The sequence below is a fragment of the Lampris incognitus genome, chromosome 5 (assembly GCF_029633865.1).
Source record: "Lampris incognitus isolate fLamInc1 chromosome 5, fLamInc1.hap2, whole genome shotgun sequence".
NCBI lineage: Eukaryota > Metazoa > Chordata > Actinopteri > Lampriformes > Lampridae > Lampris > Lampris incognitus.
In genome coordinates this window covers 39,019,131-39,043,961 of record NC_079215.1, presented here as the reverse complement: position 1 = coordinate 39,043,961, position 24,831 = coordinate 39,019,131, and the positions used below count along the sequence as shown (strand labels likewise).

The window sequence follows — 24,831 nt, the reverse complement described above, 5'->3', positions numbered from 1 at the left end:
GAGAACGAAACGTTCACATTGACCACACTTCCTAAAGGGAAAACTGTTGTGGGAGGTCGCTGGGTCTTTACGATTAAAGAGAACCATGATGAATCTGAAACATACAAAGCTAGATATGTAGCTAAGGGCTATAGCCAGATAGAGGGGATAGATTATAAAGAGACATTCTCCCCAACTGCTAACATGACGTCAGTGAGAATTCTGATGCAGATGGCGGCACAAGACGACCTAGTGCTCCATCAGATGGACGTGAAAACGGCGTACCTACATGCCCCGATGGACTGTGAGGTGTATATAGAACAGCCGGAGGGATTCATAGTTGAGTCCAACACTGATGATCGTTTGGTTTGTAAGCTGAACAAGTCGTTGTATGGCCTGAAACAATCAGGGCGCAACTGGAACAAACTCCTACATGATCACCTAGTAGAAAACGGATTTATCCAGAATGCGGCCGACAATTGTGTATATGATAAACAATCTGAAAATGAGAAGGTGGTCCTGATTATTTGGGTGGACAATTTAATAATTGCAGCCAACAACAACGACTTGATCAGTGAGGTAAAGGAAATGTTGAAAATGAAGTTCAAAATGAAGGATTTAGGGGAGCTTAAACATTTCTTGGGTATTGATTTCACACAGAAAAAGGGAGAAATCAAGATGAGTCAGGCAAGACACATTGCAAAGGTGCTACAGAGGTTTGGCATGTCCGACTGTAAACCGAGGTCAACACCCTGTGAGCAAAAGCTAAATTTTGATGAGGAGGGTGAGGTTGTAGATGCCACAGGTTACAGAGAGATAGTTGGCAGTCTGATCTACATAATGACCTCTACCAGACCAGACCTAAGCTGGGTGGTCAGCAAGTTGTCACAACACTTAGCACAGCCAAAACAACAACACTGGGTAACAGCTAAACAGGTGCTACGTTACCTGAAGGGCACAATTGAATATGAGCTATGTTACAAAAGAAGTGACAAAGACCTTAAACTAGAGGGTTATAGTGATGCCGACTGGGCGTCAGACCAAAATGACAGGAGGAGTACTACTGGGTACTGTTTTAGCTTGGTCAAAGAGGGTCCAGTTGTATCCTGGAAGACTAGGAAACAACCAACAGTGGCTTTGTCAACATGCGAGGCGGAGTACATGGCTCTAGCAGCCACTGCCCAAGAGAGCCTATATCTTGTTCAATTACTTCAAGGGATGAATAAGGATAGGCAGCACACACCAGTGAGAATATTCGAAGACAATCAGGGGACGATTGCTCTGTCCAAAAATCCAGTATGTAGGCAACGGAGCAAACATGTTGATATTAAATATCATTTTGTGCGAGCCGCACATATTGATGGTAAAATATCCATTGAATACTGTCCCACAGAAAACATGATGGCCGACGTGTTGACCAAACCACTGACAAAAGCAAAGTTTGAGAAGTTCAGATGTTATTTGTTTGGGGAAACATAGATAACCCAGAAGTATCAAACAACAATAAAGTTGGGGCTTTCCTGAGTTGTTATTCAAGGAATAATGTTACCGTTATGTTATGTTATGTAATTACCGGCATAGGTAATTTATGTTTTAAGGAAGACCTGTTTTTCTTTTCATGTAAGTCTGTAAAGGTGAGCCTGAGTGAGGGTGTTGAACATAATGTGCAGTCTCACATATACAGCCAGTCAGCCACTGTATTATTTACTGCGCTATAAGCAGCTATTTTGGTCCTTGCGGGTATCCATATGTGTGTGTGTGTGTGTGTGTGTGTGTGTGTGTGTGTGTGTGTGTGTGTGTGTGTGTGTGTGTGTGTGTGTGTGTGTGTGTGTATGACTTCTGCGCATGTGCAATAAAGTTCTCTTCCTGCCCCACCAAGTACGACTGGACGTCTAATGTTTGCTCCTGCAGTCTAACTCTACAAAAGTATATTAACATACCAAACAAGTATGTAGCTAGACATCCGTGACATAAAAATGAACACTGCAACACTACCAATACCTTCACCTTTACCTAGCTAGCTGGCTGGATAGCTAGCTAGCTAGCTCCCTAGCAACGTTGTTAGCTAGCTTTCTGGTCTAACCACAACCATAACAGTTAACATGTTGCTGACAGTAGCGTCAGATATCATTTGTCATTATAGATCACAGACAACACAGGGTGTGCTCAAAGCACTTCACCGAGGACTGTTTTCGCAAGACGTTTCTTGGGCTGACAAAACTGAAACCCGGAACTCTACCGACCATTTTCCCATGGTCAAATCAACCTACGCCGAGGAGGTAGCTAAGTTTACTAACTTTACTAGCAGACAGACATCACGGTAGGTCATGCAGAGCTATAATAACGTTAGCTGGATGTTGTCATGAAAATGATTTTAGGATGTTGATGAAATGAAACATAATACCTGCCATTAATAGCTTGTATTTTTAGGGTTCCTGTTCGTGGTGGTCAACCTGCTGGGGAGGTGACACCCGAGTCAGCAGATGAGTGAGTAACGTTTACAGTTGCGCACTCATGTTTACAACTAAATTCCACATTAAGATGCCGTATGGCTAAATGTTTACTCCTCCTGCTATTATTGCAACAGCCATTATGCACATGTAGGCCTACTGTATGCATTGAGCTGCAGAGGTTGCATGTACATTTAACGTTACTGTATGCATTGACCTGCAGAGGTTGCACCATGTACAGCCAGTTAAATAATATTGGGGTGACCAGTTTCTCTGTGACTAAAAAATTAGAAGGGAGACAGAAGTTTGACGTTGAAAAATGTTTGCTCCTGTTTGTAGTCGCATTGGTGACTTAATAGCGGAAGAAGCTGAAGAGGAACATGAAGAGGAACATGAGGGAGATAGATGAGTTGTTACTGACAGTACAATACAATTTTTCAAACATGTAGATTACTGCATTGTATAATATATATATATTCACTAATCTTTCGATAGTGGATAGCTCTGTTCTGACACATCATCTTGATAACAGGAAAATGTGTGGATTTATATTGCTTCGCACATGTATGACATATCCTCATGTGTCCAGTGAGGTTTGGGTGACTACCTGATCATGACTACGACGTGAAGCCCCTTTCTGTGGAAGACCAGCTTGACGCAGTAAAGAAACGCATCGCTTTCCTGGAGGATGAAAATAAAAGCTGAAAAGTGAGCGTTTTGGTCTAGAACGCTTCCAGTGTGCGCCCAATCTGATCAGGTTTTACACTGGTTTTAAGGATTACCACACCCTCAAAGCACTCTTCCTAGCTTTACAGCCTACTGCAGAGTCCACGGTGCGATGGATTCAAATGCAAAGGAACAGCCATAACCTAGAACACATTTCTGTGTCTGGCTTCCATGCAGAGCATTTATCACCGATTGATCCGTTTTTCCTGTTCTTGTGCCGTGTGAGGCAGGGCTTTTTTGCTCTGGATTTATCTGTACGATTCAATGTGTCGCCGGCCAGAGTCAGCAGGAACTGTACGACGTGGGCCAACTATTTGCTCTTTATGTTAGGGACCCTCCCAATATGGCCTAGTAGAGCAGCAGTAGACGAGCTAATGCCACCAGTATTCAGGGAATTCTACCCAAACACAAGAGTGATACTAGACTGCACAGAGATCCGCATCGAGACAGCTAGTTCGAAGGTTTTGAACACCATGACATACTCCCATTATAAAAGTAACACTACACTGAAATCCCTAATTGGGATCACTCCCTCAGGGCCAGTTAGCCTGGTAAGTAATCTATACACAGGATGTATTTCTGATAAGGAGATAACTAAGAGGTCAGGTGTTCTGGACCTCTTAGAGTCAGGTGATGAGGTCATGGCCGATAAGGGCTTCCTTATCAAAGACCTGCTCGATGAAATAGATGTAAAACTTGTCATCCCTGCATTTTTAGGCCCAAGTGGACAGTTTAGCTGTGATGAGCTCACAGACACACAGAGTATTGCTGGCTTGAGAATACACGTCGAACGGTCAATAAGACGCATAAAGGAGTACCACATTTTTGATGGAGTCATACCCCTTTCACTAAGTGGAACAGTCAACCAACTGTGGACTGTGTGTGCTCTCCTAACAAATTTTCAGGGACCACTGTTTTAAACCTTTGCTAAATTCAGCTGACAAGAAAATAGTGCACACAAACCTTAGATAGATTGAAACATATTTAACTTCATTTCAGTACAGTCCCATTTTTTAGCCCATACCTTGAGATGAGCAATCACTATCTTAGTTAAGTAAACAATTGATGTTTGAGTTGGTAGCGAGTTCCAGTTTATTGCTACAACAGAATGACAGTTGACCGACCATATTTTAGTTTAAAATGAACCAACAGTTTTGTTAAAGTTAAAGGACAAAGAATGAAAATATTGTAGATGGGACAATCTAATGTATAAATATTGAATGTACAGTATAAAAATGAAATGTATCTTATTTTTATTTTATTGTGATTAAACAGCTTCTTTGAATACAGCCCTGTGTGTGTGTCTCTCCTCACTGGCACAGGAGAGGCAGAAAGTACTCGAAAAAGAAAAGATCCAGCTTAGTTTTCATATTGTGGTAAATGACGGTAGGTGCTCGAGGTTGGTAGTCCAAACCATGTTTGCTGCTGGCCCCGGCTGCATTGATTTCCGATTGAGTAAGAAGGGGGCGTGGCTAAGTTCCCACCACTTGGTTTTTTTAAAATCCAAGATGGCTGCGGCGTGAAATGGGCGTATGTGGTGCTCTATTGTGTCCCTTGGCAAGATTTCCTGTTGTTCGGTGGCACAGTGTAGCTGAGACGGCCGCAGAGGAATCCTTTTGCTTTCTGCCAAAACTGCTGCCGAGCTGACAAACCGACATGCCGGTTGCCGGAACCGCTGCCGAGTTGACTGAGCGGAGCCGCCATGGTTTATCCTTTCCGGGTACTGACAGCTGGGTAGACTGTGCCCGGGGATTTGAATTAAGAGTTACCTTCTCCTAGCCTTTGCCTAAAGAGGCATCAACCCACAAGGCAGCAGGTGGATTTCCTTCTCCTATCCCAGTGTGTTGGCTGGACTGGGCACCATGGGAAGTGCCATACAGGCATGCAGGAGGACCAGATCTATCAGTAGGGACGTCGTCCTTAGCCAAAGGGCCCTTATTGAGGTAAGGTGCTACCCCTGTACAGCCTGCGGTTGCAGTTTAGCGTCTTACCCAGGTAGTTGTATTGCGTAGTTTAGGGCGAAATCAACGGATGAGGAAAGGCACTGCTTATGGTGCGAGCATGAGCCAATCAGAGCCATTAAGGTCACGTCACGTCACGTACGTCACGGAGAGATTCGTGGAAAAAGATCTTCAAGCGAAGGTAGGCCATTGATTTTGCGCTTGTATGCTCATGGCAGTGTTAAAGTAATATGTAAACGCATTTTTCTTGTAGTGTGGCTGTGTTGGACAAGTTAACATATAGTTGGACATAAAATTTGATTTGTAATTTGATTTTATTCTCTAAATTTTGATTTTTTAAAAATAAAATGTCCTGCATCACAACCATCACTGAAACGCCTTCCCTATCAGCTGCACGCACTCGTTATTTCACATCCTTATTATTAACAGCTCTTTATACAATTATTTTGTAGATATGTTTTAATTAGTTTCATTGTTCAGTTTTACAAATGTATACAAAGTTTGCATTGATATTTATTGTTAATATTTACAAATCTATAAAAATGTAGAGTTCAAAAACGTATGCAACTCTTGGTGTAGCTGAATTGAATTGTTTAGTAATGGATTTTACAAATCTATACAACATTTGAATTGATATTTACTGTTCATTTTTAGATCTCTAGTTTGCATTGATATGTATTGTTCATTTTTAGATCTCTAGTTTGCATTTATTGTTAATTTTTACAAACCTATACAAATGTAGACTCCACAAAGGTATGCCACTGTTCTTACATTCATGCGCTTTTGCAATTGTGTAGCTGAACTTAAGTGTTTAGCTGAAGTGGATGCTTGTATGCATGCTTTGCAGCCAGTATCATTTATTATGCTTTTGTCGCTTTGTGTTTTCCAAAATACTGGCTAAATGTGAAAAACAGTACTGTGAATGACATGAGTACATGGGTCATATATGGCTTCCCAAGTCACGCTCTCTCTCTCTCGCTCTCTCTCTTTTTTTTCTTCCTTTTTTTTTACTTGTCGTTTTGCTGTGTTTTTTTCAGGCTGGGTCAAGGCATCATGCCCATTTTCTTTTCACTGATATCCCACTAATACATCAAAAACAGCCCTGAAGGTTGTCAAACATTTTGAAGTTTAGAGATTTGTACAAGTCATCTCAGTTTGTCTCCCATTTCTACAAAACAGTGCAATTACTCATAAATAATATTGACTGTTCACTTGCACTATAAATGTTTGTGATTATGTTGATTCACTTTTTAAAAAGTAAATCAACATAATTCCTGCCATTCCCCTCATCACATTTTCTTTTTATAGATTTTTTTTTTTATATGATGATGCTGGTCGCGTGGCTTGGGTCCTGACTGTTCTGGTGGCGTCTGGACACTGCTTGGCATCCTGCGCATCATATTCTTCATAAATTTTATAAGTCCATCATATGTTTGTTATCCTCTTTCAGTGTTGTATTGTGTAAATTGTTTAAACACAACATCCATTGCACGTTGTCCATCTTGGGAGAGAGATCCCTCCTCTGTTGCTCTCCCTGAGGTTTCTTCCTATTTTTTCTCCCTGTTAAAGGTTTTTGTTTAGGGAGTTGTTCCTTATCCGATGAGAGGGTCTAAGGACAGGATGTTGTGTTGCTGTAAAGCCCACTGAGGCAAATTTGCAATTTGTGATATTGGGCTATACAAATAAAATTGATTTGATTTGATTTAAACCGTTTGCAAGTTGTTATATTTATGTGGTAGAACTGGACTGGGATCTAACTGCACAGGAGAAGCATTCATGATGGGATACATACATACATACATACATATGTTTGCCTTCTCACCATTTGTTACCTAATATGCTGATGTCACTTTGTATCTCATAAGTTTGCTTCTCAATCATTTTTGGGTAAAAACATGCCCTAAGTGACTAACTGCTATTTTCACATGTATTGCCCAAAAATTTGTGTTTTTAATTGATCTATAGGTGATCTCAGTACATATTATCTCAACGTTCTGTCACCTCAGCACCCAGTTTATTTGCATGAATCCACTCTCAGTTCTGTTATCAGTCATTTTATTATACATCATAATACTGGAACTGAATTAATGAAATGGTACATAATTTAGATGTATGTATTTGTATATTTTACATATAATAATTTACATATTTTTACCACAAATGTTTATTTGTGTTGTGTTTGTGTCCTTCTTTTCAGGTAATGTTTCAACAATATTTACAAATGGCATCTCATAACTGCTGTTTGTAGTGGCTGCAGTGAAACCCACAGTGGTTTGGGAGCTCTAAGGAAAGGCAATGGTGTTACTTAGTCATTTCACAGCTATCAAAAACCATATAAAACGAGGAAAAAACTACTTCATATATACTTTGACAATATTTTTGTTTAGGTTTTCATTTGGAATGTAGTTCAGCCAGGGGGACACAGTATTCTAGAATCCTGTGGCAGTTGGAAGAATGAAGAAGGAATAGGATTGTTATAAAACGTTAGCGAGCACAAAGGGATGTAATTTGGATTTGTGAATGCCCACTGACACCACCGCACGTCACTGACACCACCGCACGTCACTGACCCCACCGCACGTCACTGGCATCACAAATTGTGGTCACTCGCACGTCGCACTGCGCCTGTTATTGGTCTGATGTTGTCCTCGCTCTCCATTGATTTTTCTCGACAACCGTTCCTCCACGTGCAATGGCCGCAAAGACCGCTGAATCACAGGGTCCTCTTAAGAAGCTGGCGCTTAAAATGAATCCCTATTATTTGCACAAAAGCTGCCCTTGCTTGTGTATATGTCTTCAGGTGATTCATATGACAATAAATGAATGCGTCTTTAAAGGTTTGAATGATTTATGTTCGATTTCTGTAACATTCAATGCCTGCAATGTTGTTTTTTCATGGTAATCCTGAGCAGAGTTGTAGTCAAGTCACTAAACCTCGAGTCCGAGTCGAGTCCCCATTACCTGAGTCCGAGTGAGTCATCAAGGTTGAGTCTGAGTCGAGTTCCAAGATGGGTTCCAGTGCTCCCCTCTGGCACCGTAAAAAAAAGCTGACATACAACTAAAAAAGGTCTACATTAAACCAAAACGACACAGCTCTCACCATTTCAAAGATGAACATGTAGGTGTCTGCCCTTGCACGAAATAACGTGCCTGCCCTTGCACGAAATTGAATAATGTTATGGTATTAATACAGCTATCAATATATTATGCCAAATTATTAGGTCTTATTACAAAAAAAACTAACAAAAACAAAAGTCTTTATCAATTAACAAGTCCGAGTCCTCATCTCCAACTTCCGAGTCCGAATGCAGTCAATGCTTGAGTCCAAGTCCGAGCCATCAGTGCTCAAGTCCAAGTCGAGTCACGAGTCCTGAAAGTCGGGACTCGAGTCGGACTCAGTCAGTACTACAACACTGATCCTGATATGAAGAATTATTATAATTATCTACTAAACATACAGTCGTTCAGTACTGTATTGCTCTCTCAAAGAAGTCTCGAGGTAAACTGAGGGCCAGCGCAGAGCGCGCTGCCTGGCGGCACAGCCATTAAAGAGACAGTACACCTATTTTTCGCATCAGATGTGCCCTGGGTCTGGACGACTTCGTGCTTGTTTTCTCCACAACCACCTGGCGACCCCCGGAAATTATCTGGCGACCCCGGGATCCTGACCCCCAGGTTGGGAACCAATGCCTTAAGGTGCCACCAAAAGTGATTTACAAAATAACTTTGAGATTGTTACTTTAAGGGGGGGAGGGGGATTATGGAAAACAGGATTTGTCAAGTCATGTGGTGGATTTTGCGGTCTGCAAGGAGTACCATTTTAATGATTTGATAGCACTTTAATACCATCTCTGTTTCACAAGTTTATTTATTTGACCAAATAATACCATTTGGACAAACCATTCATAATTGCCTCGCCAAGTGATGTCACACCGGGAAACAACAACAATAATAATAATAATAATAATAAGAGTTGCATAAGGCAGCCCATGCCAAGAGTAAGGAAGCATGGGCTGCCTTATATTCTCATTGAAAACATCATCACAGATGTCTTTCAAAGATATACAGTAGTTATACCGATTTGTCAAAAAGTAGGAAAATCTCCCTCCCGTTTAAAGTATTTCAATTCAAAAGAGCAAAGATAGCATCACTTTCAGGGAGGATATGACTCACGGACACCACACGTTGCTCCCCTTGGCTGGTTGGCAAACAGTTCTGGACTGGACTTGCACAAGATATGAGCTAATATTCACAGCCACAGCTGGGCGTTTTCCCACACTGTCATTACAGTAAACCAGGCTCTTTAAAATGGAGACAAAGTGTTAGAATTTGTAATATTGAGTTGTTAACAATGTTATCTATCACTCGCACATTGTCAAGCCTTTACGAAATTATGTTATGAAATTAATCTACTAGAATGACAACGTCAGTCTAACACACCATGAATGTTGGAAATTCAGCTTTTACAAAAATGTTAATTCTGGTGAAAAATAAAAAATTGATCAATGTCGCTTCGCCTGCAGACATGAAGTGAGCAGTCTAAGCATGCGCGCGCGCGCACATACACACACACACACACACACACACAAAGTAACTATTTTTGTTACGTTATGTCAGTAAAAACCGTTATGAAGCAGTCTCTTCTAAACACTATATCAGAAGTCATACTGAAACCCAGCAGCCATGACAGAACAAACTGAAAAATGATATGACCCAACTACAACTTGCCATTATCGACATTATCACCAGTAAGCGTTATTAAGATACCCTGAGATTACAATTTGTCTAGCTGCTAGTATCGTATGAGCCTTGCTGTAATACTTTTATCATGGAAGTGGTGGTGTCTGCATGGACTTATAACGCTTCCCTTGTCATGATGCATAGTAGCTTGATCGTTTTCATTGGGCTGGTGTGTAGAATTTGCATGCAGCTGCACACAGGTTTCATTCAGTCTAGTTAATCAGCTGACAATTAGATGTCATACCAGCAGTAAAGGGTAATTGCAACCGAGGAGGTCAGGTGACCATGATTACTGTAATTATGTGAGCAATAATATCATTATTACACCTGTTATTTATTGGTATGCTCCACTTTACAAAAACACTATTCAGCAAAGTCTTGTTATTTATTTATTTATTTATTACTACGTACTGACATTAATTACTGGCTGGTGTTTTTCTAGGTTTAATCGTTGGGCCTGAAATCTAAAGTTGAATTGTTATATTTCCGCCTACTTTCTAACTGGCATTCAAACAAAAAAGCTTCCAAGTCTCTACTGGAGTATTTTCAAGATACTTGGTATATCCAATGGGGTACATCCACTTTGTTTGTAGGCCAGTTGTCCCAAACCTTTTCAGTCAGGTCATCCTTTCAAAATGGGGGGGGGGGGCACAAAATTTCCTCCAAAATTTAGATTCAGTGGGAATCAGTGTGTCTCGGTGTCAGATTCATGTTACTTTATTTGCCATTCTGCTCATTCTCATTGGATTCTACATCTATAGGAGATTAGCAAAAAAAACCCAACAAAAACAAGCATCCATTGCAGCTATTGTATTTTGTTTCGGAATACAACTGTAATCTGACTACTTTAGAAAGATTAGGCGGAGCAAAATAGGGAAGGAAATGTCATTATCCACTTCTCTTGAATCTACACGAAAGCGTCAGTGCCAACTTTTCAACATACACCAGCAGCAACACGCGCGCTTCCCCTGGGGACACTTGATGAAATGAGGGGGCTTGAATGCAGTTCAGCTTGCGACTTAAAAAATAAGGTAAAATAAAAAGGTGCACTTTAAATCAGAGAGGAGGAAAGATAACGGGTGGTGGGTGGGAGAGAGGGGAGAATGTTTGGGTGAACATTAAATGTTATCCACCCTGATGCCTCACAGATTAAATGTTAAATGAGTCATCGTAGATTTTTTGCATGGAGAAAAAAAAAACAACCAACCTCACCACCACCATATTAGACTCAATATGAAAAAAAAAACTCAGGAGAATTTTCAACAAACACCGCATCCCGGTATATTTCAAACTCAGCAACACACTCCGACAAAGACTGGTTCATCCCAAAGACCGTGTACCACACACCCGGAAAAGCAATCTGGTGTATGCTGTACAATGCAATGAGGATTGCACTGACCTATACATAGGAGAAACCAAACAACCACTACACAAACGGCTGGCCCAACACAGAAGGCCAAACTCCTCAGGACAAGACTCCGCAGTCTATCTACACCTAAAGGAGAAGACACACTCCTTCGAGGACAGCAACGTACACATTTTGGACAGAGAAGATAGATGGTTTGAAAGAGGGGTGAAGGAAGCCATCTATGCGAAACTGGAAAAAACCATCCCTCAACAGAGGAGGAGGTCTGCGACACCACCCATCTCCCACTTACAATGCCGTCCTTTCATCTCTACGCAGGAGACTCAATAAGCCTAGCCTCCAAGAACAACAGTCGGTCACTAACGGCTCCAACGACTCTCATGACCACTGAATAATGAAGTCGAAACTAACACCCCCAACGACCGTCGCTGCTAAACAAATGCAAATCAATAGCTCCGATGGTGACGGGCGCGGCTGGACATCAGAGCACAGGAGAGCCACGCATATCAATAGCTCCGATAACGACGGGCGTTGGTAAACATCGGATCACAAAGAGCCACACATATCAATAGCTCTGACAACGACTCCTAGAAGATAAATGCTGAGTCTCATCACCAGCCAGTCAGACTAGCTTGGTCTAGTCAGGAAGGCACGATTTCACGGATATATACCAAATCCAGTTGCACTTGATTCACCTCCTTTGGATAACCATGACCTGGATGAATGAGAACATTCACAGACACTATGAACCCTGGATTTCATGCTAGCAGATTCATGGTGGTAAATGATTTACCTCTATCCAAGGTGGTGCTTAGACAAAGGGCAAATTCATTTCTCATTTTCTTTAAAAAAATGTTTTAAAAAGAGAGAGAGAGAGAGAGAGAGAGAGAGAGAGAGAGAGAGAGAGAGAGAGAAAGGCCAACCTTTTTTCCCCTTGCGGCATAATTTAAAAGGATAGATAATTTAATGAAAGTGCATGCATGGATTGGTAGCGTGTAGTATTGAGAGAAAGTCAGAATAAAAGTTTCAGGCATGTTTGACCATTTATGAGAAAGTTGTGAGTGATTTTCTACGGCTGTTCTAATCCCAATAGGAGACACCACGCAGTCCGCCGGAAGAGCGATGCTGTCACATACAGTATGTAGGCTCGATGCTGAGAAACACGCGCTTCAACGCAGAAGGGTCAAAACACGGCAATCCACTTGCGTGCACGAGACGGGAGAACGTGACTCGGAAGGCAGCGAGTATGAAATAAGCTAACAGTGTTTTAGTGCAGGAACATGACGTAAAGAACAGTTGATGTAATGCAATCAGAGAATTTATAAAACGCAATCCAGGGGGACTGAGTGTTTAAAAAGCTTCAGTGAGGGTGTCCGAATAGCGTAGCAGTCTATTCCGTTGCCTACCAACACGGGGATCGCCAGTTCGAATTCCCGTGTAACTCCGGCTTGGTCGGGCGTCCCCACATACACAATTGGCCGTGTATGCGGGTGAGAGGCCGGATGTGGGTATGTGTCCTGGTCACCGCATCAGCGCCTCCTCTGGTTGGTCGGGGCGCCTGATGCGGGTGCGGGGGAGGGATATTGGGGGGGGGGGAATGACCGTCAGTTGAGCTGTCAAGAGCCCTTGACTTCAGAGAGGACCAAGCTCTGAACTGTTGGATGTTGATCAAGGCTCTTAAAGCAGAGAAGTGCTGCTCTAAAGCGCCAATGCCTGAAGCTGCCACTTGTGGTATAAAGGGACCAAGGTATTTTGTCAACGTTATTTAATATCATGCTGGTCTTCGCTCAGATTGCTGGATTTTGTAAAAAATTTTTTTTTAGATAATTCTCTATAAAGTGTGCTAAACTCAACTGATATGCAAAAAAGGACCAATGTAAATTAGGCACATATGATGTTAGATCTACTTTCTTTTGATTTGGGCTATTATGTATGTAAATGTATGTTAAGAAGATATTCTGTATATGAAATACAATATATTTTTGATACTGAATGGCCCATTTTATTAAGAGACTTAAAATATATCTAACTATTGACATATATAGATCATGTATGAACATAGTAAATAAAATGTATGTGATCTGGAGGGGAGATATACTTTTCTTGTGAATCCATCTGCGGACATCAGTTGACTTGAGACAGGAGTCAAGATGTAGTAATCGCATGATACTAAAACCAGTTATGGTGCGCCATCGACCCCCAGCTGAGAGAGAAGCAGAATGGTTTTCAAGAGAAGAACACAGCCGTAGCTCAGATCTTAACTATGAGGAGGATCATTGAGGCGGTGCTGTGCTTTATCGATTTCAAAAACGCATTTGATTCGATACAAACAAGTAGGATCATCTGCATAATCAGAGCTTACAGTATCCCTCCCAACCTGCTGCGGGCTATAGAGACCATGTACGCTGGTACAAGAGCCAAGGTGGTGACCACAGATGGTAATAGCGAGGAGATTGACATCCTAGCAGGGGCACTGCAGGGGGACACCATAGCTCCCTTCCTCTTCATTATAACGCTGGACTACTTTTTTGTGGTTTTATATATATAAACTCTCCTGATGGATCAACACTGCCTCCCCTTATTCCTCCACAGCTCGGTTTCAAAAAGTAGGATAGCAAAATTTTCTGACTTAACTCTCCAAATGACTGCAGCTAGAGAACAGAGACTTTTCCCAATTCAACAGATGTAATGGATCCTTTTGAAAATCCAATTTGATTAGTGTTTAAAGGTTATAGCTAGTTTGGGAGATTGATGCTATCTATATCTTAACGGTGCTGCTGATTAAGAATGATCTACTACTACTACTTTCGGCTGCTCCCGTTAGGGGTCGCCACAGCGGATCATCCGTTTCCATTTCTTCCTGTCTTCTGCGTCTTCCTCTGTCACACCAGCCACCTGCATGTCTTCCCTCACCACATCCATAAACCTCCTCTTTGGCCTTCCTCTTCTCCTCTTCCCTGGCAGCTCCATATTCAGCATCCTTCTCCCAGTATACTCAGCATCTCTCCTCCACAGATGTCCAAGCCATCTCAATCTTGCCTCTCTTGCTTTGTCTCCAAACCGTCCAACCTGAGCGGTCCCTCTAATATAATCGTTCCTAATCCTGTCCTTCTTCATTACTCCCAGTGAAAATCTTAGCATCTTCAACTCTGTCGCCTCCAGCTCCGCCTCCTGTCTTTTCGTCAGTGCCACTGTCTCCAAACCATATAACATAGCTGGTCTCACAACCATCTTGTAAACTTTCCCTTTAACTCTTGCTGATACCCTTCTGTCGCAAATCACTCCTGACACACTTCTCCACCCACTCCAACCTGCCTGCACTCTCTTTTTCACCTCTCTACTGCACTCCCCGTTACTTTGGACAGTTGACCCCAAGTATTTAAACTCAAATGCCTTTGTCACCTCCACTCCTTGCATCCTCACCATTCCACTGTCCTCTCTCTCATTCACGCATAGGTACTCCGTCTTGCTCCTACTGACTTTCATTCCTCTTCTCTCCAGTGCATACCTCCACCTCTCCAGGCTCTCCTCAACCTGCACCCTACTCTCGCTACAGATCACAATGTCATCCGCGAACATCATCGTCCATGGAGACTCCTGCCTGATCTTGTCCGTCAACCTGTCCATCACCATTGCAAACAAGAAAGGACTAAGAGCCGATCCTTGATGTAATCCCACCTCCACCTTGAACCCATCTGTCATTCCAACCGCACACCTCACCATTGTCACACTTCCCTCATACGTATCCTGCACCACACCTACATACTTCTCTGCAACTCCTGACTTCATACAATACCACACCTCCTCTCTCGGCACTCTGTCATAAGCTTTCTCTAAATCTACAAAGACACAATGCAACTCTTTCTGACCTTCTCTATGCTTCTCAATCAACATTCTCAAAGCAAACATCGCATCTGTGGTGCTCTTTCGTGGCATGAAACCATACTGCTGCTCGCTGATCATCACCTCTCCTCTTAACCTAGCTTCTATTACTCTTTCCCAAATCTTCATGCTGTGGCTGATCAACTTTATACCTCTGTAGTTGTTACAGTTCTGCACATCGCCCTTGTTCTTGAAAATCGATACCAGTATGCTTCTTCTCCACTCCTCAGGCATCCTCTCACTTTCCAGGATTGTGTTAAACAATCTAGTTAAAAACTCCACTGCCATCTCTCCTAAACATCTCCATGCCTCCACAGGTATGTCATCAGGACCAACTGCCTTTCCACTCTTCATCCTCTTCATAGCTGCCCTCACTTCCTCCTTGCTAATCCGCGGAACTTCCTGATTCACTATCCCTACATCATCCAACCTTCTCTCTCTCTCATTTTCTTCATTCATCAGACCCTCAAAGTATTCCTTCCACCTTCTTAGCACACTCTCCTCGCTTGTCAGCACATTTCCATCTCTATCCTTGATCGCCCTAACTTGCTGCACATCCTTTGCAGCTTGGTCCCTCTGTCTAGCCAATCGGTACAAGTCCTTTTCTCCTTCCTTAGTGTCTAATCTGTCATACAACTCACCATACGCCTTTTCCTTTGCCTTTGCCACATCTGTCTTTGCTTTACGCTGCATCTCCTTGTACTCCTGTCTACTTTCTTCATCTCTCTTACTATCCCACTTCTTCTTTGCCAACCTTTTCCTCTGTATAATTTGCTGTACTTCCTCATTCCACCACCAAGTCTCCTTGTCTTCCTTCCTCTGTCCTGATGACACACCAAGTACCTTCCTAGCTGTCTCCCTCACTATTTCTGCAGTGGTTTTCCAGCCATCTGGCAACTCTTCACTACCACCCAGTGCCTGTCTTAACTCCTGCCTGAACTCCACACAACAGTCTTCCTTCTTCAACTTCCACCATTTGATCTTCGGCTGTGTCTTCACTCGCTTCCTCTTCTTGGTCTCCAAAGTCATCCTACAGACCACCATCCGATGCTGCCTAGCTACGTTCTCCCCTGTCACCACCTTGCAGTCTCCAATCCCTTTTAGATGGCGCCTTCTACATAAGATATAGTCCACCTGTGTGCACTTTCCTCCACTCTTGTACGTCACCCTGTGTTCCTCCCTCTTCTTGAAATATATATTCACCACAGCCATTTCCATCCTTTTCGCAAAATCGACCACCATCTGTCCTTCCACATTTCTCTTCTTGACTCCATACCTTCCCATCACCTCCTCATCACCTCTGTTCCCTTCACCAACATGTCCATTGAAGTCCGCTCCAATCACCACTCTCTCCTCCTTGGGTACCCTCTCCACCATGTCGTCCAACTCACTCCAGAATTCTTCTTTTTCATCCATCTCACACCCAACTTGCGGGGCATATGCGCTGATAACATTCAGCAATAAACCTTCAATTTCCAGCTTCATACTCATCACTCTGTCTGACACTCTCTTCACCTCCAGCACGCTCTTGACATACTCTTCCTTCAGAATTACCCCTACCCCATTACTCCTCCCATTCACACCATGGTAGAAGAGTTTGAACCCACCTCCGATACTCCTGGCCTTACTCCCCTTCCACCTGGTCTCTTGCACACACAGTATGCCTACCTTTCTTTCCATCATGTCAGCCAGCTCTCTCCCTTTACCAGTCATAGTGCCAACATTCAAAGTTCCAACTCTCACCTCCACATGCCTACCCTTCCTCCTCTCTAGCTGCCTCTGGACATGCTTTCCCCCTCTCCTTCTCCTTCGCCCAACAGTAGCATAGTTTCCACCGACACCCTGCTGGTTAACAGTACCGGTGGCGGTCGTTGGTAACCCAGGCCTCGACCGATCCGGTACGTAAGTCTTATTTATGATCCGCATATTTGATTTGGCAAAGATTTTACGCCGGATGCCCTTCCTGACGCAACCCTCCCCATTTGTCCGGGCTTGGGACCGGCACTAAGGATGCACTGGCTTGTGCATCCTCAGTGGCTGGGTTTGATTAAGAATGATAAGAGAACAGAATAGAGAAAAGATGAAAAAAATTCTAAAATAGAGTATCAATTTTGAAACCACGGCAATTTAAAAGGTAGTCTGCAGTAAAGTATTTAAAAAAGGTCATTCATGCTGGTTTATGATATCAGATAGGTCCTAAAAGAAGAGAGAAATAAGAGTAAAGACAAAAAAGGGTCAGGCCTGTGCAGAGATCTGTAGCAGGACGTTATAACAATTTAGAGCATTTCCTCTTGATTTACAGCTTACAGCAACCCATATTCAGCACATCCAAATTCTTCTTGCACAACATCATAACACTTTAGAGAATGCAATGGTTGCAGAGTCAGTGATTTCATGTGATTCCAATAGTTTCATGATGAAACCATTGCATGTCATAAAAAAAACATCACCATAAAGTAAGGCATAAGAAATTACCTGAAATTTTTTTGCTTTCATGAAATATGCATTTATAGAATTATGTAATTCAAAAGGCAACTGATAAGCAGGCACAAAAATTAGCCCCCCCCCCTTTTGTTCCAGTTGTCATTTACATACTTTAAGAGGTGAATTTGATAGCAGAGGTCAGGATGTATCACTACAAGGAATTTATAAGCTTGCATTGCAAAGATAGGCAATGGAGTAGCATCCTGGCAGGGAGTTAAATTTCAGCATGATACAAGGTCATATGGGGCCATGTAATGTCAATTGACCAGTGGCAGGGGGGAAATTTTATTTAGTTATTGTTTAATGATATTCTTGATATGGGTCATGTGCAGGCCCATGGTCGAGCTATCCAAACGGGTGACAAAAGTTAAAGGAAAAACCTGAATGCTTTGCCCCTACAGTGAGGGGGTCCAGGGGCTGTTATGCTAAGGGGGCATTTTTCTGGCATGGTTTGGGGGAAGGGTCACTGCAAATCAATACAAAGCTATTCTGAGTGATCACCTTTAGCCTATGATGAGACATTTCTATCCTGATGAGAGTGGTCTCTTTCAGGATGACAATGCTCACATCCACAGGGAACGAGGTCACTGAATGGTTTGATGAGGATGAACATGATGTAAATCATATGCTATGGCCTTCACAGTGACCAGATCTCAACCCAGTTTAACACCTATGGGAGATTTTGGAGTGATGGGTTAAGACAGTGCTCTCCACTACCATCATCAAAACACCAAATGAGGGAATATCTTTTGGAAGAATTGTGTCCCATCCCTCCAGTAGAGTTCAGAGACTCATACGCTCTGTTAGGTTTTCCTTTCATTTGTCTGGATGACCTGTCTGTATTTTAGTTTGGCAAAATTGGATAATCCCAGAACAAAAACGGGTACCCTGCAGAATTTAATAATAAAACCATTTGGCAAAATATATCGGAAACTCACTGCCTCCCTGAGACAGCAATTCAAAGGTCTTAAAGTGAAGGAAGTAACTATTTTACACCATGGGAACAGAAAACAAGATGTTTGAAAAATATGAAACTGCAGTAAATAAAAGGAAACAAAAATGAAAGCAAAACAAACCAAAGGTTAAGAGTTTTTACCTTCCTAAAGAGGGGAAATCTCTGAAACCAGAAAAGAGGGATAGCAGTGAAGATGGGGGAGGGCATTCCCTTTATTTTGTGGTTACAAGCAAATCACATACACAGTAAGGAGCTTGAGTAAGAGCAGAATAGATCACTACAGAAGGTTTCTTTTTTTACACCTAGAATCAGGAAAAGAGAAAATGTAAAAAAAAGGAAAACAATGGTCACTAGTATTTCTTGCATCAATATCCTTTAGGAACATATAACATGGCACACGCAGAGCTAAAAACGATAAAAGTCATTTTCCCGGAGCTGTTAAATGGGTTTCTGTGTGAAATTGAGTGACCATGTGCACTTGATGAAATGGACATTGCCCAGAGGGCATACAAGGAAGACAGTGATGTACAGAGTGACCAAATTGCTAAAGTTGCGTTTGAAACATGTCCAGAAGAGACAGATGTATTTCCACTGTCATGTATTAGACAGAAGAATTAAGACACTACCATGACTGGCTGTCGGGTGCAGCTAAAGTCAAATGTGTTCTATCTGATGGGATTTTCAACCTGGTGATTTGCACCAATTGAATGTCAATGGCCGTCAGTCAAAAGTTGAAACTAAAGTTGTACGCACAGTAGGTTGAGTGATACTGCGTAACATTTGAATGATAATATGAAAAAAAAAAGATCTGTTCACCACATAGATGATACATGCAGAAGTGTCTCATTACACAGCCGGAGCTGGATGGGGCAGACTTGACAACTTGGATGAATGAGGCGGAGTGACACTCAGATGTAACACATCTATTCTCCCTACCTAGAAACCGAACAAGGCCGAGTATAGATTTGTGCAAAACACTAGAGTTGGAAATGATGATGCTACCCTTCAGTTTCCACTAGTTCCAAATCTTACCACAACCTCGTTTTCTATCCCTCCAAACACTCCTCATTACAGTCATTGACTTGTGCAGTGATTTTTACTGTTCCACTGCAACCAGATAGCAAGTATCTGTTTGCATTCACCTATGAAGGACAGCAGTAAAAATGGATGAGACTGCTTCGGGGTTATACAGAATGTTCAATCACATATTCCACTGTTGCAACATGAACTGAAGGAAGTCTCTCTTCAAGGAAATTGGGCATTGGCACAGTATGCTGATGACATACTAATAGCCTCTCCATCAGCCACTGCATGTGAGATGGACATTGTGATCCTGCTCACCGTACCCGCCAAATCAGAAAAAAAAGCTCAGCTGTGACCCATCCTGTCCAGCCACGCTAGGCCTGTCTCTCCCTCTAGAGTGATTGTGATCAGAAATTACCTAAACCAATTACAGCAAAATAAATGAAATCTTTCCTAGGCATGGCAGAAAATTATAGACAAAAGGGGGCTGATTCTGCTGTTTGGCAAGCTCCCTTATGGCTATTTCCAAACACTTGAACAAATCCACTGACTTAGACTGCAGAAGCAGAGCAATTAAACAATTAAACTTGGCTGTAGCATAGACACACTCTCAGCTTGCCTGATTATTAGCTTCTTTTTTGCCTTCCTGCCCGCGAGAGAAATGGTTTTGCACAACCTTTATCACCCAGTTACATAATGGCAGATATCTGTAGCCTCAGATGAGGGTATGCCGACTGATGATTTTTCTAACACTGAAAGTACCTCTCTCCAAACTAATCCCTCCACCCAAGTTGCTGAACCTTTAGTAATGTTGAAAACCTGTTGCCTTCCTGAGGGTTAGACTGAGAATTTACATCCACTCAAGGTGTACTTTCAGTTGAATACATGATTTTGGTTCAGTGGTTTTGGCCCAGTGGTTAGCATTGTCACCTCACAGCAAGAAGATCCTGGGTTCAAACCCCAGGGTTGTCCAACCTTAGAGATCATCCCAGGTCGTCCTCTGTGTAGAGTTTGCATGTTCTCCCCATATCTGTGGTGGGTTTTCGCCAGGTGCTCCGGTTTCCCCCACTATCAAAAAGACATGCATCTTAGGGTTTATACTCCAGTCTGTGCCCCTGACCGAGGCAATGGAAAGAAGAACTAGAGTTGGTCCCCGAGGGCTGCACGGCATCAGCCCACTGATCCTAGCTACACAGCTAGGATGGGTTAAATGCAGAGAGGAATTTCCCCACGTGGATTAATAAAGTATATCAACATTTTAAAAAAAAAATGAAAAAATAAAAACTAACCCATGGTTTTCCATGGTTACAACCTTTTAACACACCGCTCTTATTCACAACCTAATGAAAGCCTGTCAATCAAACATACCAACAGCAGTTGTCAACCAACTGACGTTTGCTGCAAACGTCGCATCGGTTGCTCGCTCCTGCAGATTTCTCCTCTATAACATCAGGAGGATTCGGCCATTCCTCACCGACGAGACGGCACACGTGCTCATCCAGGCTTGGGTCATCTCCTGGCTGGACTATGGCAACTCCCTCCTTGCTGGCGCCCTGGCGTCAGCCATCAGACCTCTGGAGCTTGTTCAGAAAGCTGCAGCTCGTCTGGTGTTCAACCGCCCTAAGTTCTCCCACACAACTCCCCTTCTCATGTCCCTACACTGGCTCCCAGTAGCTGCTCACATCCAGTTTAAGACTCTGGTGCTAGCCTATAGGGCAGTGAAAGGAACAGCTCCTTCCTATCTCCAGGCCATGGTCAAGCCCTACACCCCCATCTGACCACTTTGCTCTGTTGCTTCGGGACGCCTGGTTGCCCCGTCGCTCAGAGGCCCTTGCCGCCGATCGACCTGGTCACGGCTCTTTTCTGTCCTGGCCCCACAGTGGTGGAATGAACTCCCCACTGATGTCAGGACAGCGGAGTCGCTGCCCATCTTTCGGCGCAGGCTGAAAACTCACCTCTTCAAGAACTACTACCCTGTTACTTGTTCTTAGCACTTATTGTATTCACTCATTTAAAAAAAAAAATCTTTCTCGCGCTTTTACTTTAGCACTGGTTTTGCTCTTAGATGCTTGTTTTGAGAGAAGATGCACTTATGACCTCTGATGACTAGTAGCTCTCCTGATTTCCTACGTTAAATGCACTTATTGTAATTCCCTTTTGATAAAGCGTTGGCTAAATGACTGTAATGTAATGTCAAACATGATACCCATGTAATTAACACTGTTTCTGTATGGAAGGGTAATACTATGGCTGACTGTGCGGCTAAAATAGAAGCAAGATCTGCCCCAGTCTATGTGAGCCTGTGTTTCTAAATCTGAACTGAGCCGTTACACTTAATGATGCTTGTCCTCTGACACAAAACTGAAATTGCAGGGGAAAGGCTGTAGTTCTTTCAAGTAAATATATAATGCTTTGATGTTAATATATATAGTTTATACAGACATCACATGGCTTAGGTCATTTGCATGCCTCAAAGTCATATATAACAAAGCTGATCCCTCAACGAGATTTATGATTGGTTACTATCTAATAGAGAGGGGACGTGAAGCTTTACAGTACTTAATAACATGTTACATACAGTAAGGTGATTTCTTCTTACAGTATGGAGTTGTTAAAGATTAACGGAATTACACAAGATATTTGATTATCCCCATCCCGCTATCTGATTTTGTCATCAGTATTAGCGTCTCACTTCATGAAATTAAGCTAGCAGTTTAATCATATTTTGCGGCAGCTTGTTTGGCAACTCAATATTTAAATTTTATCATATGTTGATTTGTTTCTTATTTGATGCATACGTAATAGCAAGTAGGAACCTTTTGTGGTTTTAAAGAAAAGGGACCAGCATTTTTGTATCCTTTTGCTTGTCATAGGGATCCAACCTCATACATTATATTTTTGTTTAAAATGTATTGGATATCAAAATTGTTTAATGATGTATAAATGTAGATATCAATCCTTAGAAAATAAAAAGGCATGACTGAGCGTGCAGTTCTTGCAATTGGTGGTGAAAAGCCATCTCCAAGAGCTATATTTGGGCGGCACGGTGGCACAGTGGTTCGCGCTGTTGCCTCACAGCAAGAAGATCCTGGGGTTGTCCAACCTCGGGGTGTTGTGCCCCTGACCAAGGCATGGCAAGATGAACTGGAGTTGGTCTCCAGGTGCTGCACGGCGGTTGCCCACTGCTCCTAGCTACACAGCTAGGATGGGTTAAATGCAGAGCATAATTTCCCCACAGGGATCAATAAAGTATCTCAAAATAAAATAATTTTTTTTTAAAAAAATTGCTGACTGGTGCAACTCCGCGTGAGGATTGTGGGTAGTAGAGAACTACATCCGGAATTTGGAAATAAAATGCAATTTCTTAAAAATGAATTTGAAAACAGAAGGGGTTATGGCTTCTAAAGGGAGCATTGCTTCACAATCTTGTAGCTTATTAGTAAGTCTGCATTATGAAATGGTATTATCATTATGGTATTATCAAATTCCCTATGTTAACTATATGAGTAGAATTTTTACTTTTGAACCCTGACATTTCATCTTTTTTTGGGGGGGGGATTTTCCCCCCCTTTTTCTCCCCAATTGTATTTTTTTTGCCAATTTACCCCTCTTCTGAGCCATCCTGGTCGCTGCTCCACCCTCTGTCGAGCAGGGGAGGGCTGCAGACTACCACATGCCTTCTCCAATACATGTGGAGTTGCCAGCTACTTCTTTTCACTTGACAGTGGTGTTTCACCAGGGGGACGTAGCGCATGGGAGGATCACGCTATTCCCCCCAGTTCCCCCTCCTCCCTGAACAAGCGCCACGACTGAACAGAGAAGGCGCTAGTGCAGCCACCACGACACATACCCACATCTGGCTTCCCAACTGCAGACACGGCCAATTGTGTCTGTAGGGATGCCCGACCAAGCCGGAGGTAACATGGGGATTCGAACCAGCGATCCCTGTATTGGTAGGCAACAGGTTTTTTTTTTTAACAGCACAGCTTTTATACAGCTATTGAGAAGTTATAAGCATTCAATCTGCCAAGACTAAGAAAGACAATAATTGCACTTATGATAGTTATTATTCACATTAGCCTAGTAATAAAAAGGTAACAAAATGCAACTGCTGAAAGTGAATATAATTGCATGCATTTTTAACAGTTTGAGTTCAGAATGCATACTGTGGCAATCTAAATGATTGTTTCTTCTTCTTTGCTTCCATCTAATTCCCCTGCTCTTGTACATGGGTTCATGTCTGAATCTTTCTTTCCTTAGAGGTACAACAAAGCCCACCCCTTGCACTTATATCTTCAAAACCACACATTTCTCACTAATGCAATAGAAAGGAATATATCCTTACTTAGAAGAAAGCCACTTTATCTTTGTCATTGTACCGTTGTTTGGCTACAATGAAATGTGTTCTCTGCATTTAACCCATCCTATTGTATAGGAGCAGTGGGCAGCTGCAGCACCCGGGGACCAACTCCAGCTCTTCTTCCCACTGCCTTGGTTAGGGACACAGACCCTAACATTATTAACCCTAACATGCATGTCTTTTTTAAAAAAAAAATATTTCTGTTTTTTCCCTTTTTTCTCCCAAGTTAGTGGCCAATCGATCCCTATTGTAATTAAAACACCCACCCTCGTACTGCATGCGTTCGCCAACTGCATCTCTCTGGCCGGCAGTCTCGAAGGAGACCGCCTCCCCACTTTCGTGACAAGGCGACTCCAGGCCGAACCACTGTTTTTTCCGACACACACAGAGACGCATTCACGTGACGAACACAAGCCGACTCCGCCCCCCTCCAGAAAGCAGCGTTGCCAACGATTGCTGCTTCATTGAGTCCGGCCATAGTCGGATCTGACGAGACCGGGGTGCGAACCCCAGTCCCCAGTAGGCAACTGCATCAACACAAAGCCAATGCTTAGACCGCTACACCACCGCGGACCCTAACATGCATGTCTTTTTGATGGTGGGAGGAAACCCACGCAGACATGGGGGGAACATGTAAACTCCACACAGATATATATATATATATATATATATATATATATATATATATATATATATATATATATAAGTCAAACATTTTGGTGTCAATTTGAAGTAAGTAAGATCAAAGTGAAAAACTGATCTGGATCGTGACTCAAATACTGTACCTCTAAAATTTAACTAGGACATTACCCATCCGTTTTGAAAATTACAGGTAATTTCCTTCTACTATTTTTCCATGAAGTTGTTGACGACAACCGAACCAAGAGCATCAAACACAGAAAAAA

At 42.5% G+C, this 24,831-nt stretch overlaps 1 long non-coding RNA gene across 1 annotated transcript; it reads left to right on the top strand.

Annotated features, from left to right (window-relative positions):
* The first annotated feature begins 2,122 nt into the window (after positions 1 to 2,122).
* Positions 2,123 to 4,424, top strand: LOC130113138 (uncharacterized). The gene is made up of 3 exons (XR_008810270.1): positions 2,123 to 2,258; positions 2,410 to 2,466; positions 2,769 to 4,424. It is a non-coding gene; the product is annotated as an uncharacterized LOC130113138 (long non-coding RNA).
* The last annotated feature ends 20,407 nt before the right edge of the window (positions 4,425 to 24,831 follow it).